General features: G+C 50.3%; 1 protein-coding gene across 1 annotated transcript in view; it reads left to right on the top strand.

Annotated features, from left to right (window-relative positions):
• KIAA1549 (KIAA1549 ortholog) overlaps window positions 1–15,794 on the top strand; it is a 163,013-nt gene that overhangs the window by 12,384 nt on the left and 134,835 nt on the right. The gene's annotated exons all lie outside the window — the stretch shown is intronic.

Below are 15,794 nucleotides of genomic sequence, written 5' to 3'. Positions count from 1 at the left end.
TTATTGTAGGGGCGAAGGGGCCCATTCGGGGTGTGTGCTTTGAGACGGCATTGCCTTAGTCCGAGTCGCCCGGCGTCCCCCAGATGCAGGCAGGCTGGCGGTGTCCCCCAGTGCACCAGGACACAAAGAACATTCAAAGAAAATCTCTTGGAAAGCGCCCTGGCCATGGATCTTTCCAGGGAAATAGCTATTGCTCTTACTTCTGCAAGTGCATCAGTACAATAGAGTGTGAAAATATTGTGATTCTTAAGTGTCAGGGCATGAAAGGAGTAAGGGTTGTTTTATAATAGATGCAGTTTACTGACTCTTCGGCAGCATGGTATTAAAAGGCGTCATTTATGAAGGAGCATGTGGGCGGGTTTTGTTGTTGAAATGATTTAATTCATATTGCTTGTCTGAAATGTTTATTTGTCCACCCTGAGCACACACACAGGATGGTCTGGAAACCATCTCTGAGCTGACACGCTCCAAGCTGGTGATTGGCCCGGCACACACACTCGACCACTTTGGGGGCAGAAAAGGAAAGGTGGAATGAGCAGCTCTGGGTGGAGGGCTTCTGCACGGTGAGCACAAGCAGAGCCACGGAATCTCCTCCGAATCCTCCCTTCTCATGGGAGCAGGGCCAAAGGACTGCCAAATGGCTTTGGAAGGAAATGGAACACATTTGAAGGTGTCCCTTGGACATCACTGTCGGAATTATAACCAGTGCCACATAAGGGATGGTGCAATAGAAACACAGGCAGGGACTTCAGGGATCATAGAATGGAACCACTCCCCTTACTACAGAGGAGACTGATAAGAGAATTGGCTTGGTCAAGGTCACTGGCTAGTTAGTGCAAACTCATTACTTTTCCATTTCCCCTCTACTGCCCCATGACCTCTAGGCTTATAGACACCTGAGGCCTCCACAAAGATTTCCCACAGCTGGGGGAGGTGGGTAACCCTGCTTCAGGGAGCCATACCAGAGCAAGGGCGACAGAACAGGTCTCTTGAAGGCAGTATACAGAGAGTGCAAGCAGTTCGCCTGCCCTAGCCCGTCAGTTCTCATTAGTGCCTTCTGCCTATTCAGAGGAGAGGAGACTCGGGGCTTTCTGTGAGAAGAGATAATCATGAAGAGTGCCCTTGGCTTTAGTCGGCAAAGAAAGCCCATCTGATACCTGGCACACTAATCGTTTCCATTTACGCAGTGCGTCCTCTGTGCCAGATGCCGTATTTTGTAGACATGATCCAATCATGTCTTGAGTTCGGCACGATTATGCCCATTTTACAGATGAGGAAGCTAAGACTTCAGGAGTTTAGGTTAGTTTGATTCCACACTCTCTGCATTTAACTTCTGCACAGCTTCCCCGTGTGAGCGTGGCCATCGGGATGTACTTGTAGATGGGGTGGAGAGTAGAAGTAATTCTTTTGATAAATTTAAAGTATCTAGCTGTTTGCATTGTCCCTCTGTAACTTGTCTTTAGAAGTCATTCCTGTTTCCCATCAACCCCCAATGCAGACGTTCAAGTTGGAGATGTGAAGTTCATTATATTTCGGTGCTGCAGCTGACTTCACTGGAGACTTCATCCTTTCGCTGATTTGTGTACCGGGCTCCTCGGGTTTGCATGGCTGCTTCTAGGCCAGGTGATAGAATCTCAATGCTAGAAGTGGAGGACATGGCGTCTGTCCTCAAGGATCCAGTTGGAAACCCAAAGCGAGTGCAGATCCCTGCGCGGACTTGTTGGCGGGCAGGAAGGCGTGGGCCATCCTTAGAGAAGACCTATCTTAAAGGTGGCCCCTGACCCCCTTGTTGAAGGCTGTGAGAAGCCACAGCGGTGGAGGCCTGGGCATGGCGAGTGCTGGTTGAATCCTGGGAAGAGGTTGCGTTTCACTTGTTTGGCCCACGTCTCCTCTGTGCCACTAGGACCCTCTGGCTCCTCGTCCTGAGTGTTGTCTTTTCACTGTCAGAGTGGGGATGGGGGGAGGCTTTGCTGAACCCTGCTGTGGTGGTTCTCCTTCTAAAGAGCGTTGTTCAGAAAGTGGCACGTCTTAATCCTGCGTGGGATTTCCTGGGTTAGGCAGCAGTCTCGCTCGTGTGGCCGGCTGAAAACCATCTCCTTCTCATTAACCAGTCTTCTCATTAACCTCTGTTAAATGGAGTCCACCTTTCAGTCTATATTTAAATTCCTGTGTTTTATTGATTTCTTGCCTACTTCTGTTTCATTCAGCATTTTGAATGTGCCCTTTTTTTTGTTTGTTTAAACATTTATAAGTTTGGTCTTGACTGTTCACTGTTATGGAAACAACTTGTAGTACTTTGGACTTGCTTTTGAATGTATTTTTTAGGCGATCCCACGTCCACAGTATAAAAAGAAAGAATTGTGCTCCATTTCCTCATCTTATTCGGGGATAAGTCCTTAAAATAATAGTTACTATGAATGTGATAATTTTGCTGAGAATTTGGAAATTACTAGAAGGTACAGAAAACAGATACTCATAATCCCACAACCCATAGATAACACTAAATAGTTTTTTTTGTTGCTGTTCACATTAAAATGAAATGAAATATTTGCACAAATACATTTACTACTTTTTTCGCTCATTATTTAATCTAAGCATTATCCTATTCATTAAATATTGTTTGAAAACATGGTGTTCCATCCTAATAATTTCCTTAATTATTCTTTTATATTTCCAGCTTTTTTGGCTGTTATAAATAATGCTATGATGAATAGATATGTAGATAAGGCTTTGTCTGTATTTGTTGTCTGTATTTGTGTGTGTGTGTGTGTGTGTGTGTGTGTGTGTGTGTGTGTGTGTGTTTGGCATACATTTCTAGAAGGGGAGTTAGAATGTGATTCAAATCTAAGACCTACCAGGCTGAATCTTTGCATGTTTTGTTTAGGGTGCTCGGTGCACCTACGAGGTGCTCCGTAAGTGGTTCTTGAATGAATCAACTATTTCTGTAACGCTGTAACACTGAAATCCTAAAAATTTATGCAGTTGCCTCTCTTCATCATCACCAGCATTGGGCATTATTTTTAAAACTTTTTTAAATTTTATTTTTTAAAATTTACATCCAAATTAGTTAGCATACAGTGCAACAATGATTTCAGGAGTAGATTTCTTAATGCCCCTTACCCATTTAGCCCCTCCCCCTCCCTCCACCCCTCCAGCAACCCTCAGTTTGTTCTCCATATTTATGAGTCTCTTCTGTTTTGTCCCCCTCCCTGTTTTTATATTATTTTTGTTTCCCTTCCCTTATGTTCATCTTAAAGTCCTCCTATGAGTGAAGTCATATGATTTTTGTCTTTCTCTGACTACTTTCACTTAGCATAATACCCTCTGGTTCCATCCACGTAGTTGCAAATGGCAAGATTTCATTCTTTTTGATTGCCGAGCAATACTCCATTGTATATATATACCACATCTTCTTTATTCATTCATCCGTTGATGGGCTTTTGGGCTCTTTTCATACTTTGGCTATTGTTGATAGTGCTGCTATAAACATGGGGTACATGTGCCCCTCCGAAACAGCACACCTGTATCTCTTGGATAAATACCTAGTAGTGCAATTGCTGGGTCGTAGGGTAGTTCTGTTTTTAGTTTTTTGAGGAACCTTCATAGCAACAGTCCTGTGAATGTTTGGTGTTGTGAATGTTGGCGAATGTTTGTGTCACTCTCTCCCTGTCCTGTCGTTCTAGCCCAGTGACTTGCTCAAGGCAGTTCATTCCATTCTTCTTTTAAAAAAAAAATCCTCGGGGTGCCTGGGTGGCTCAGTCAGTTGAGTGTCTGACTTCGGCTCAGGTCATGATCTCGTGGTTCATGGGTTCAAGCCCCACATTGGGCTCTGTGCTGACAGCTCAGAGCGTGGAGCCTGCTTTGGATTCTGTATCTCTCTCTCTGCTTCTCCCTCGCACGCGCTCTCTCTCTCTTTCTCACAAATAAAAATAAAACATTAAAAAAATTTTTTTAAAATCCTCTAACCACCTGCATCCCCACCCCTGGGACACATACTTTGCTCTCTCATGGTCTTTGTCTCTTCCTTTTTTTTTTTTTAATTTTTTTTTTCAACGTTTATTTATTTTTGGGACAGAGAGAGACAGAGCATGAACGGGGGAGGGGCAGAGAGAGAGGGAGACACAGAATCGGAAACAGGCTCCAGGCTCTGAGCCATCAGCACAGAGCCTGACGCGGGGCTCGAACTCACGGACTGCGAGATCGTGACCTGGCTGAAGTCGGACGCTTAACCGACTGCGCCACCCAGGCGCCCCTGTCTCTTCCTTTTATCCGTCTTCAGTGATAATGCTTCAGGTGTGCTAGTGCTGTGGTTTAGAGCTTTAGGCATTGCTTCTCCTCATTAGTGAAAATCTAACCTTGCTACTCACTGTGAACGTGTGGTCCACAGACCAGTACCGTCACCATCTGGTAGCTTGTTAGAAATGCAGAATCTTGGGGCGCCTGGGTGGCTCACTTGGTTAAGCATCCAATTCTTGATTTCAGCGCAGGTCATGCTGTCATGGTTCGTGGGTTTGAGCCCCGCATAGGGCTCTGTGCTGACAGAGTGGATGGAGGCTGCTTGGGTTTTCCTCGTACTCCCTCTCTCTCTCTGCCCCTCCCATGCGTGCACATGCTCTCTCTCAAAATAAATAAATAAACTTAAAAAAATAAAAAGAAATGCGCAAAGAATCTCAGGTCCCACCCCAACCAAACCTTCTGAGTCAGAATCTGCATTTTCACAAGATCCTTAGGCGATATCGTACATACACTTGAAGTTGGGGAAGCTCAGGGCTAAGAGGTAATGCCTCCTGTTCCAACCATCTGGGAGTAAGTGGTGTTAGATCACTGGCGCCTGAGTCAGCCCAGACTGCTCTGGAGCCAATCCAGATTTTCAGAGACCTTGAGATACACCTGCCTTAGGGATTGAATCTATGTGCATAGTGTGTAAGAGCCCTATTGCATTTGACCAGGGAACTTTAGCACAAAACGGTTCACTAGACCTGCCCTGATTTATAACCCATTCGTTTATTACGGACATTTGGCTGGGAGTGAAAATACTGAAATACTACCATACCAGTCCGTAAATAGCTGCTATACTGAGCATCTCCAACCCTTCAAGTGCCTGGGGCCTCCATGCCCTCCCTCAGGCACTCAGGATTTGTAGACATTGAGGGTCAGCGCTGAAGGGCTTTCCAACCCCAGGGTGCACTTTGTGATGACAGACGAGCAGCCTGCAGAGGACCATCTTCCACTTTGGGGTGAGGGGGGGTTTCTGTGTGCGTTCAAGGAGTGAAATAAGGCGGAAAGTTAGGGGAAGGTAAAAGGCGGGGTGGAAAGGCAGGGGCTTCTTGTGCAGTTAGGAAATAGGAGTAATGCGACACTCTGTGGGGCTAAAGGAGGTGGTGGAAAGGGGGCAGTGAGGGCGGGAGGGAGAAATGGGGGGCTACTCTGGAGACAGACATTGGGGAGGGGATAGCTTTGTGGAGAGAGGTGGACAAGATGATCTTTCGGGAGGATGGCAAGCAGGGGTGGGATTCGGGGGCTTGAGAAAACACAACTGGTTTGTAGAGGAGCCTGGCAAGAGGTGAAGGCACTAATTGCCAGGCAGTGGCGGGGGCCTGGGGAAGTCGGAAGGCCAGTCTTGGTAGCAGGCCGGGTGAGTGCCCTCTGCTTGCTGCTTTAGCAGCCCTGGGTGGCCCAGAGCCTTGGCGACAGTGTCCCAGGGTTGTCTCCTGGCATGTCTTGGCTCGAGGTGGGCCTCAGGAGCCCCCCACCTCCTGGTGATCGGCAGAGTCATTTAGAAGCGGTCTTTGCTTCTTTGTTCTCCTGTCTCCTGTTTGGGCCTGTGGAAGGAACCCTTCATCCCTATCGTTTTGGGTGCTAGGATTAACTTTGGAGCCAGACAGCCTGAAGGGCTGCGTTAAAACGCTGGGTAAATACCACTGGGGAGCTTTCAAAGGGGGAAAGCCCCAAACACACAAAACAAACCATCTGCTGAAGCCAGCTTTGAGGGGAACTTGGGCAAAGCCCAGGAGACAGGTGTGAACGGGTGGTGAGAAGGTGCTAGGCCTTTGCTGCTCCAGGTGTGGTCCAGAGACAAGCAGCATCAGCAGCCCCTGGGAGCTTGTTAGACAGGAAGTCTCTGGCCCCACCCCAGGTCTACCGAATGTACCTGTTACCAGCATCTCGCAGGGATTTGTACGCACAGTAAGGGCTGAGAAGCTCCGGCCTCGGCTGTTTCTCATTGAGGTTGGGTGCATTTCAGACATTTTTAGTTGTTACCTAATTACTGAGGAGTCTTTAACTTGTAAACAGCCCCGATTTTATTTTATTTTATTTTATTTTATTTTATTTTATTTTATTTTATTTTATTTTATTTTTTTATTTTATTTTTATTAAAAAAATTTTTAAAAATGTTTTTATTTATTTTTGAAGGAGAGAGAGACCGAGCATGAGCAGGGGAGGAGCAGAGAGAGAGAGGGAGACATAAAATTTGAAGCGGGCTCAGGCTCCGAGCTGTGAGCACAGAACCCGATGCGGGGCTCCAGCCCATGAACCATGAGATCATGACCTGAGCCGAAGTTGGACGCTTAACCGACTGAGCCACCCAGGTGCCCCCAAACAGCCCCAATTTTAAGGTTGCTTGGGAAAACTGAGGCAGGGAGCTGTAGCACATTCAGAGCTGAGCTGGTGTCTGGCTGGACGTGCACATCACAGAGCTGGTCCTGCTCCGTGTCTCCCCAAGGGCTCTGAGCGTATTTGGAAGCCTTTTGCCTGGCCCTTAATTTCTCTGTGCTGATAGCAAGGGTCAGGGAGGAAGGCTGCCGACGATTACAAAAGCACATGGAGGTGGCTGAAGCAAACAGGTGTCAAAGCTGACGTGGAGGTGGCAGCAACCCGAGCGTCTGTCAAGAGGTGAACGGATTAACAAAATATGGCTTATCCTTACAATGGAATTATTCCTTCTTAAAAAAGAAGGAAATTCGGACACGTGCTGCACCACGGATGGACCTTAGGGAGATACGCCCGTCACAGGAAGACAAAAACTGTAGGGTTCCATTTCCGTGAGGTGCCCAGAGTTGTCAGAGTCGTGGAGACAGAAAGTAGGACGGTGGTTGCCAGGGGCTGAGGGGAGGGGGGCAAAGGGGAGTTAGTGTTTCACGGGCTCCGCGAGATGAAAAGTGTTCTGGAGACCGGTCGCACGACGGTGTAACATACGTCACATTACCGAGTTGTACACTTAGAAGTGGGTGGTTAATACTTCTTTTTTTCTTAAACCACAATTATTAAAAAAAGAAAAAACAACCCAAGGTGAGACTGGGTGAGGACTAGCTGGTTGGGTGGGGGTCTGGGGGCAGGGCAGGAGCACGCAGCAGGTGTTCACCGTGGGGACAGGTGGGCCGAGGTGACAGGCTGGGGTGAAAGGGCTTCTGCAGACCATCAGCGGCCGGATCTGGATTGGGGCAGGGGGACGTGTCAGTGTCTGGTGGCCAGGAGAGGGCTCATAGCCCTTGCACTTGGCTTACGGCTTAGGATCTCAGGCCTCTCTGCCTCAGGACTGCTTCGCTTCACCCTTGACCTCTCCTCTCACCCTTTACCTCTCCCCTCACCCGTCACCCCTCACCTCACCCGTCACCCCTTACCTCTCCCCTCACCCCTCACCCCACCCATCACCCCTCACCTCAGCCTTTACCTCTCCCCTCACCCGTTGCCCCTCACCTCACCCTTTACCTCTCCCCTCACCCGTTGCCCCTCACCTCACCCGTCACCCCTTACCACACCCCTCACCCCACCCGTCACCCCTCACCTCACCCTTTACCTCTCCCCTCACCCTCACCCCACCCATCACCCCTCACCTCACCCTTTACCTCTCCCCTCACCCATCACCCCTCACCCCACTTCACCCTTTACTTCTCCCCTCACCCCCCCCACCTCACCCATCACCCTTCCCCTCACCCTTTACCTTCCCCTCACCTGTTGCCCCTCACCTCACCCTTTACCTCTCCCCTCACCCGTCGCCCCTCACCTCACCCTTTACCTCTCCCCTCACCCGTCGCCCCTCACCTCACCCTTTACCTCTCCCCTCACCCGTTGCCCCTCACCTCATCCTTTACCTCTCCCCTCACCCATCACCCCTCACCTCACCCATCACCCCTCACCTCACCCATCACCCCTCACCTCACCTCACCTCACCCTTTACCTCTCCCCTCACCCATCACCCCTCACCTCACCCTTTACCTCTCCCCTCACCCGTCACCCCTCACCTCACCCTTTACCTCTCCCCTTACCCGTTGCCCCTCAACTCACCCTTTACGTCTCCCCTCACCCATCACCCCTCCCCTCACCCATCACCCCTCCCCTCACCCGTCACCCCTCACCTCACCCTTTACCTCTCCCCTCACCCGTCGCCCCTCACCTCACCCTTTACCTCTCCCCTTACCCGTTGCCCCTCAACTCACCCTTTACGTCTCCCCTCATCCATCACCCCTCCCCTCACCCGTCACCCCTCACCTCACCCTTTACCTCTCCCCTCACCCGTCACCCCTCACCTCACCCTTTACCTCTCCCCTCACCCGTCACCCCTCACCTCACCCTTTACCTCTCCCCTCACCCGTCACCCCTCACCTCACCCATCACCCCTCACCTCACCCTTTACCTCTCCCCTCACCCGTCACCCCTCACCTCACCCATCACCCCTCACCTCACCCTTTACCTCTCCCCTCACCCATCACCCCTCACCTCACCTCACCTCACCCTTTACCTCTCCCCTCACCCATCACCCCTCACCTCACCCTTTACCTCTCCCCTCACCCGTCACCCATCACCTCACCCTTTACCTCTCCCCTTACCCGTTGCCCCTCAACTCACCCTTTACGTCTCCCCTCACCCATCACCCCTCCCCTCACCCATCACCCCTCCCCTCACCCGTCACCCCTCACCTCACCCTTTACCTCTCCCCTCACCCGTCGCCCCTCACCTCACCCTTTACCTCTCCCCTTACCCGTCGCCCCTCACCTCACCCTTTACCTCTCCCCTTACCCGTTGCCCCTCAACTCACCCTTTACGTCTCCCCTCATCCATCACCCCTCCCCTCACCCGTCACCCCTCACCTCACCCTTTACCTCTCCCCTCACCCGTCACCCCTCACCTCACCCTTTACCTCTCCCCTCACCCGTCACCCCTCACCTCACCCTTTACCTCTCCCCTCACCCGTCACCCCTCACCTCACCCATCACCCCTCACCTCACCCTTTACCTCTCCCCTCACCCATCACCCCTCACCTCACCTCACCTCACCTCACCCTTTACCTCTCCCCTCACCCATCACCCCTCACCTCACCCTTTACCTCTCCCCTCACCCGTCACCCCTCACCTCACCCTTTACCTCTCCCCTTACCCGTTGCCCCTCAACTCACCCTTTACGTCTCCCCTCACCCATCACCCCTCCCCTCACCCATCACCCCTCCCCTCACCCGTCACCCCTCACCTCACCCTTTACCTCTCCCCTCACCCGTCGCCCCTCACCTCACCCTTTACCTCTCCCCTTACCCGTTGCCCCTCAACTCACCCTTTACGTCTCCCCTCATCCATCACCCCTCCCCTCACCCATCACCCCTCACCTCACCCTTTACCTCTCCCCTCACCCGTCACCCCTCACCTCACCCTTTACCTCTCCCCTCACCAGTCACCCCTCACCTCACCCTTTACCTCTCCCCTCACCCGTCACCCCTCACCTCACCCTTTACCTCTCCCCTCACCCGTCACCCCTCACCTCACCCTTTACCTCTCCCCTCACCCATCACCCCTCACCTCACCCATCACCCCTCACCTCAGCCTTTACCTCTCCCCTCACCCATCACCCCTCACCTCACCCATCACCCCTCACCTCACCCTTTACCTCTCCCCTCACCCATCACCCCTCACCTCACCTCACCGTTTACCTCTCCCCTCACCCATCACCCCTCACCTCACCCCTCACCCCACCTCACCCTTTACCTCTCCCCTCACCCGTCACCCCTCACCTCACCCTTTACCTCTCCCCTCACCCGTCACCCCTCACCTCACCCTTTACCTCTCCCCTCACCCATCACCCCTCTCCTCACTCTTTACCTCTCCCCTCACCCATCACCCCTCCCCTCACCCGTCACCCCTCACCTCACCCTTTACCTCTCCCCTCACCCGTCACCCCTCACCTCACCCTTTACCTCTCCCCTTACCCGTTGCCCCTCAACTCACCCTTTACGTCTCCCCTCATCCATCACCCCTCCCCTCACCCGTCACCCCTCACCTCACCCTTTACCTCTCCCCTCACCCGTCACCCCTCACCTCACCCTTTACCTCTCCCCTCACCAGTCACCCCTCACCTCACCCTTTACCTCTCCCCTCACCCGTCACCCCTCACCTCACCCTTTACCTCTCCCCTCACCCGTCACCCCTCACCTCACCCTTTACCTCTCCCCTCACCCATCACCCCTCACCTCACCCATCACCCCTCACCTCACCCTTTACCTCTCCCCTCACCCATCACCCCTCACGTCACCCATCACCCCTCACCTCTCCCTTTACCTCTCCCCTCACCCATCACCCCTCACCTCACCTCACCCTTTACCTCTCCCCTCACCCGTCACCCCTCACCTCACCCTTTACCTCTCCCCTCACCCGTCACCCCTCACCTCACCCTTTACCTCTCCCCTCACCCATCACCCCTCTCCTCACTCTTTACCTCTCCCCTCACCCATCACCCCTCCCCTCACCCGTCACCCCTCACCTCACCCTTTACCTCTCCCCTCACCCGTCGCCCCTCACCTCACCCTTTACCTCTCCCCTTACCCGTTGCCCCTCAACTCACCCTTTACGTCTCCCCTCACCCATCACCCCTCCCCTCACCCGTCACCCCTCACCTCACCCTTTACCTCTCCCCTCACCCGTCACCCCTCACCTCACCCTTTACCTCTCCCCTCACCTGTCACCCCTCACCTCACCCTTTACCTCTCCCCTTACCCGTTGCCCCTCAACTCACCCTTTACCTCTCCCCTCACCCATCACCCCTCACCCCACCTCACCCTTCACCTCTCCCCTCACCCATCACCCTTCACCTCACCCTTTACCTCTCCCCTCACCCGTTGCCCCTCACTTCACCCTTTACCTCTCCCCTCACCCGTCACCCGTCACCTCACCCTTTACCTCTCTCCTCACCCGTCACCCCTCACCTCACCCTTTACCTCTCCTCTCACCTCTCCCTTTACCTCTCCCTTCATCTCACCTCACGGCACCATCTGTGTATTATTGAATGTTTTTCTCCTGGGCAGCTGTTTGATGGAGGATGGGATGGGGGACTGGACTGGGGGTATAGGGTTGGAGTTTTCGGCTTGGGCCTAAATAGAGGCTGAATAGAGCCTTAGGACTTTGTAAAATCAGATTCTTCTTCCTAGTCCTTGGAATGAGGCATTTATTTATTTTCAAGTATTTTATTCATTTTTGAGGGAGAGAATTCCAGCAGGGGAGGGGCAGAGAGAGGGGGGTACAGAGGATCCAAAGCAGGCTCTATGCTGACAGCAGGCAGCCTGATGCAGGGCTTGAACTCACGAACCGTGAGATCATGACCTGAGTCGAAGTTGGACACTCAGCTGACTGAGCCACCCAGGCACCCCTGGAGACGGGGCTTTTAAATATTTGTATGCATTTTCAGGATTATAGTAGCTTTGTTGGTTTTTTTCCCGATTATAAAAATATTATGTGTTCATGGCAATAATATGTATGTACTGTTCCCTCTGCCTAGAACATTCTTATCTCTGATATTATCTGCATGGTTTACTGCATCCCTTCAGGTCTGCTCAGATCGCATGTGGTCAGGGAGGCTTTCTCTAACTAAGTTTTAAAAATTCAGTAACCTCCTTCATAATTCCTTGCTCCTGATTCTGCTTTATTTTTCTCCGTGGTGCTTATCCCCATGTTGCATATGTCTGTTTATTCGCTGTCTCCATCCACTAGACAGCAGGCTTCATCAGGGCAGACTTTACCTGTGTCCCTCTGTGTGGTTTGCTCATTCACTCTTCAACCCTTTCTTGAGTGACTGGCCACTGTGGCGGGTCCTGGGGATACATCGGGTTGACTGTATGCTGTGTCACTACGTGATAAGCACAGGAAGGAATAGAGAGCAGAGAGGGGGCTTGGGAGTGAGGAATTGAAGTTTTAATCTGGGTGGTTAGGGAGGCCTCATTGAGAAGGTGAGTCTATTAGTTCGCTAGAGTGTGCCGTAACAAAATGCCACCAACTGAGTGGCTTAAACAACAGTTTACTGGCACATGGTTCTCTGAAGTCTAGAAGTCCCAGATCTGGGTCGGCAAGACCATGTTCCCTCCGAAGGCGCTAAGGGAGGGCGTTTCCAGGCATGTCCCCTGTTCCTTGGCTTGTGGCCGTAAGCCTCTGATCCTCACGTGGCCTTCTCCCTGTGTGCATGCCTGTGTTCAGATTTCTCCTTTTTACAGGGACAGTTCCATTGGATTAGGGGCCATCCTCCTCTTCCACTATGACCTCATCTTAACTAATCACATAAGGTCACATTCTGAGGTATTGGGGGTTGGGACTTCAACATAGGAATTTGGGGAGGACTCAGTTCACCCACGATGATGACATTTAATCAAAGATTTGAAGGAGGTAAGCGCATGGGCCAAGCAGGTATTTAGGGAAACTGTTCCCAGCAGACGAAGTAGCCAGCGTAAAGGCGGGAGTATGCCTGGTGTTGGGGGATGGGGAGGAGGCCCAGATGCTCAAAGGTGAGTAGGTGGGGGTGGGGATCAGCAGGTGCTCAGGTGGGTGCTGGGGGTAGAGGAAGTGGGCGCTGGGATGGAGCTTCGTGGGCCCTCACAAGGGCTTGGGCATTACTCCAGGTGAGGTGGGAAGCAGTGGGAGGGTTTTGAGCAGAGGAGCGATATGATGAAGCTTCAAATGTAAAGTCGATTGCACATAAACTGGATTCAGATGGTACAAAAAGATGTACGTTGGAAAGTGAAAATCGCCAAGAGATAACCATTATGACATTTTGGTGGTTTTCCTCTCAGACTTCTTTTTCACACGTACAAGCACATACACATACACGCAAAGTAATGGTATCATCCTCGCCATGTTGTTTGCTAACTTGCTTTTTTGCACTTCACACTTTATCATCGACTCTTTACGTTGTTAGGAAATGTAGATCCACATTATGATTTTGTTTGACGCTGTGGATGTTGTATACTTTATTTAGCCCGTTCTCCGTTCGTGGGTAATTCCGTGGCTTTCAGCTTTTGCTGTGATAAAAGACACTGCGGTAAGCATCTTTGTATATCTGCCTTTACATACTTTTCTAATTATTTCCTTATAGGATGGAAAAATTCCCAGAGATAGAATTGCTGGACCAGGCAGTATTCGTATATTAACATTTGATACATATTGCCAAATTGCTCTCTAGAAAAGTTGAAGCAAGCTACCTTCTCTCTAGCAATGATTCAGAGTACGGGTTTTGCTTCTACGACCTCCATCATACAGGCTATTACCAATCTTTATTATCTTTGCCCGACTCCTTTACAGTTGCATTTCTTTGATTGCTAATTGGCATTGGGGACTGTCAGCTGAGGCCCCCTTTGCACTCCTTTCTGTTTCTATCCTGCAGAAATCTCAGGGCTGACCTGGGAATGATGAACAATACCCAACCATTAGAGAGTGCTAGCCATGTGCCAAACATCGTGCTAGGCACAGTGTATCTTTTTTAAATCTAGACACTATCTCCGGGAGGTAGGTGCTGTTATGATCTCCATTTTACAGATGAGAAGGTAAAGATCAGAGAGGTTCACTAATTTGCTCAAGGTCACACAACTAGTGAAAGCGTTCCTACCCCTGAGGTGGGGATGTGTACCCCAGCCAGGGTTTCCTTCGCTCTGGGTCCACGCTAGAGAATGACTCTACCATTAAAACGTCTACTCAAGAGGTTTTGCTTGCTTGGTGCAGTGAACTCTTTGGATGGAGCGTTGCAGTCGGGGTCACCTGTGGCCCCTGCCCGTGACAGAAGCCCTAGCTGTGCGGGCATGCCTAAGGCCCCCACAGTGATAGAAACGAGGCTGGACCCAAAAGTCAAAGGCACAGACAAGGCTTTATTGCGACTACAGCTTCAGCCGAAGGGAGACACAGCGCTAACTTAAGAGTAGGGGAGGCGCTGCTTGGATGGAGACCGTTCCCTTCCCCTGATTGGTTGGAAGGGCCTTGTCCTGATTGGTCGACATTAGTAGGCAACGGAGGCAGCTTATTGGTGCTTTTTGGAGCCGGGTCCTCTAGTTCAAGAGCGACTTGTATGTGAGGTTGGCCTTCTCCGTAAGAGAGGTGTGTTTAACAGCCAGCGGAAAGCGCCCCAGGTGCTTGATGTTTTTCACTCGGGTCTTGTTCCCTTGGTCCCTGACAGCCTCACATAGAAGGTGCTCACCATATTGGTTACTCGGAATGAAGGAAGAGGCTTTTGAAAGTTACAGTGGTGCGTGGAAGTGTCGTTTTGTTTGATCCCAGCAGATTACAAATGAGAAAGTTTAAAAATAAAAAGTTTCAGAAAGTTAATATTATGAGCCTAGCCTGTATTCCCTGTCTTCCAGCCCAGAGAATAATATTTTTCTTAACACCAAGTGACATTTTTGTACTCCATTTCCTCTCTCGCGTTCTGGATCGGATCCTTGTGGGTTTGATAATATTTCTACTTTGTTTCGACTACACTTTTTTTCCCTGTGGTTTGTTTCTGACAGCAAAGCGGGTGGTTGTAATACATTCTCTTTGCTGGTAAATCGGTGTCGACCACTGGTTTAAAATCAATTTCTCATTAACTTTGAAATTTCGGTGGGAGTAAGTTGATGCCTTAAAAGAAATAGCTTGTTCAAAACTCAACCGGTGCACCTCACTGTCCTGTTTCCATTGTTTTATATGCCCAAGGCCTTTCTGGTTCTTCACAAAATACAGCGTATTAAAACCTGGAGTTCTTGCCTGGATCTGGTGTTAAAGTTTAACCTTCTAAATAATATCAAGAAATCTTAGGCCTGAAGCTGTCCTATTTTTTTTTTTTTTCATCACAGTTTATATTGATTTTACTCATTGACAAGCTTCAAGTTCCTCTTCTCCCTCTTTGCAATTCAGGATTCACTTCTTCCTCAGAGGAAAACCACATGTAGATATGTATTCTGTCAGGATAAGCTGGTCGTGCTGCGGAAACAACCCCCAAATCGCAGCAGATTTCAACGTGTGGCTTCAGACTCCACCATGCTGTTACTTCCCTTTATCTCTTTCCTGTACCTTTTGCATTTTGTGTAGTTCTGGAAATTTCTCCATTCCATCTTTGTCTTGGGGTTTCCAGTGCCAGAATGCATGCCTGGAGGTAGACCGGTTATTGGAGGTCCCATTCATCATACATGTGTGCATTTGCCAGCTGACATTTTCTGAGCTCTCACCACCATGTGCTAGATATTGGGATACTAAAATAAATATGGCAGTCAGTCATGACCCTCAAGGAACTCAGTCAAGTAGGAGAGATGGTCCTATACATAAATAACTATACAACAACATGGTCACTGCTGTAATAGAGGATGCAATGATGATACAAAGGAAGCAATAAGGATCAAGGAACTGTGTGGGATATTTTGTTTTTAAGGTGGGATATAAGATTGGAGCATTCTTTTAGGGCTAAAGAGGAGTATTGTTCAGTCATCTCTTGCTGCGTAACAATCACCCCCAAACTGAATGGCTTGAAACAATAATGATCTATTATTTCTCATGATTCTGTGGGTCAGGAATTTGGACAAGACA

Source organism: Prionailurus bengalensis, chromosome A2 (assembly GCF_016509475.1).
Source record: "Prionailurus bengalensis isolate Pbe53 chromosome A2, Fcat_Pben_1.1_paternal_pri, whole genome shotgun sequence".
In the NCBI taxonomy this organism is placed as follows: domain Eukaryota; kingdom Metazoa; phylum Chordata; class Mammalia; order Carnivora; family Felidae; genus Prionailurus; species Prionailurus bengalensis.
Note: the sequence above shows the minus strand (reverse complement) of the source record. Positions and strands in the feature narration are given on the sequence as shown.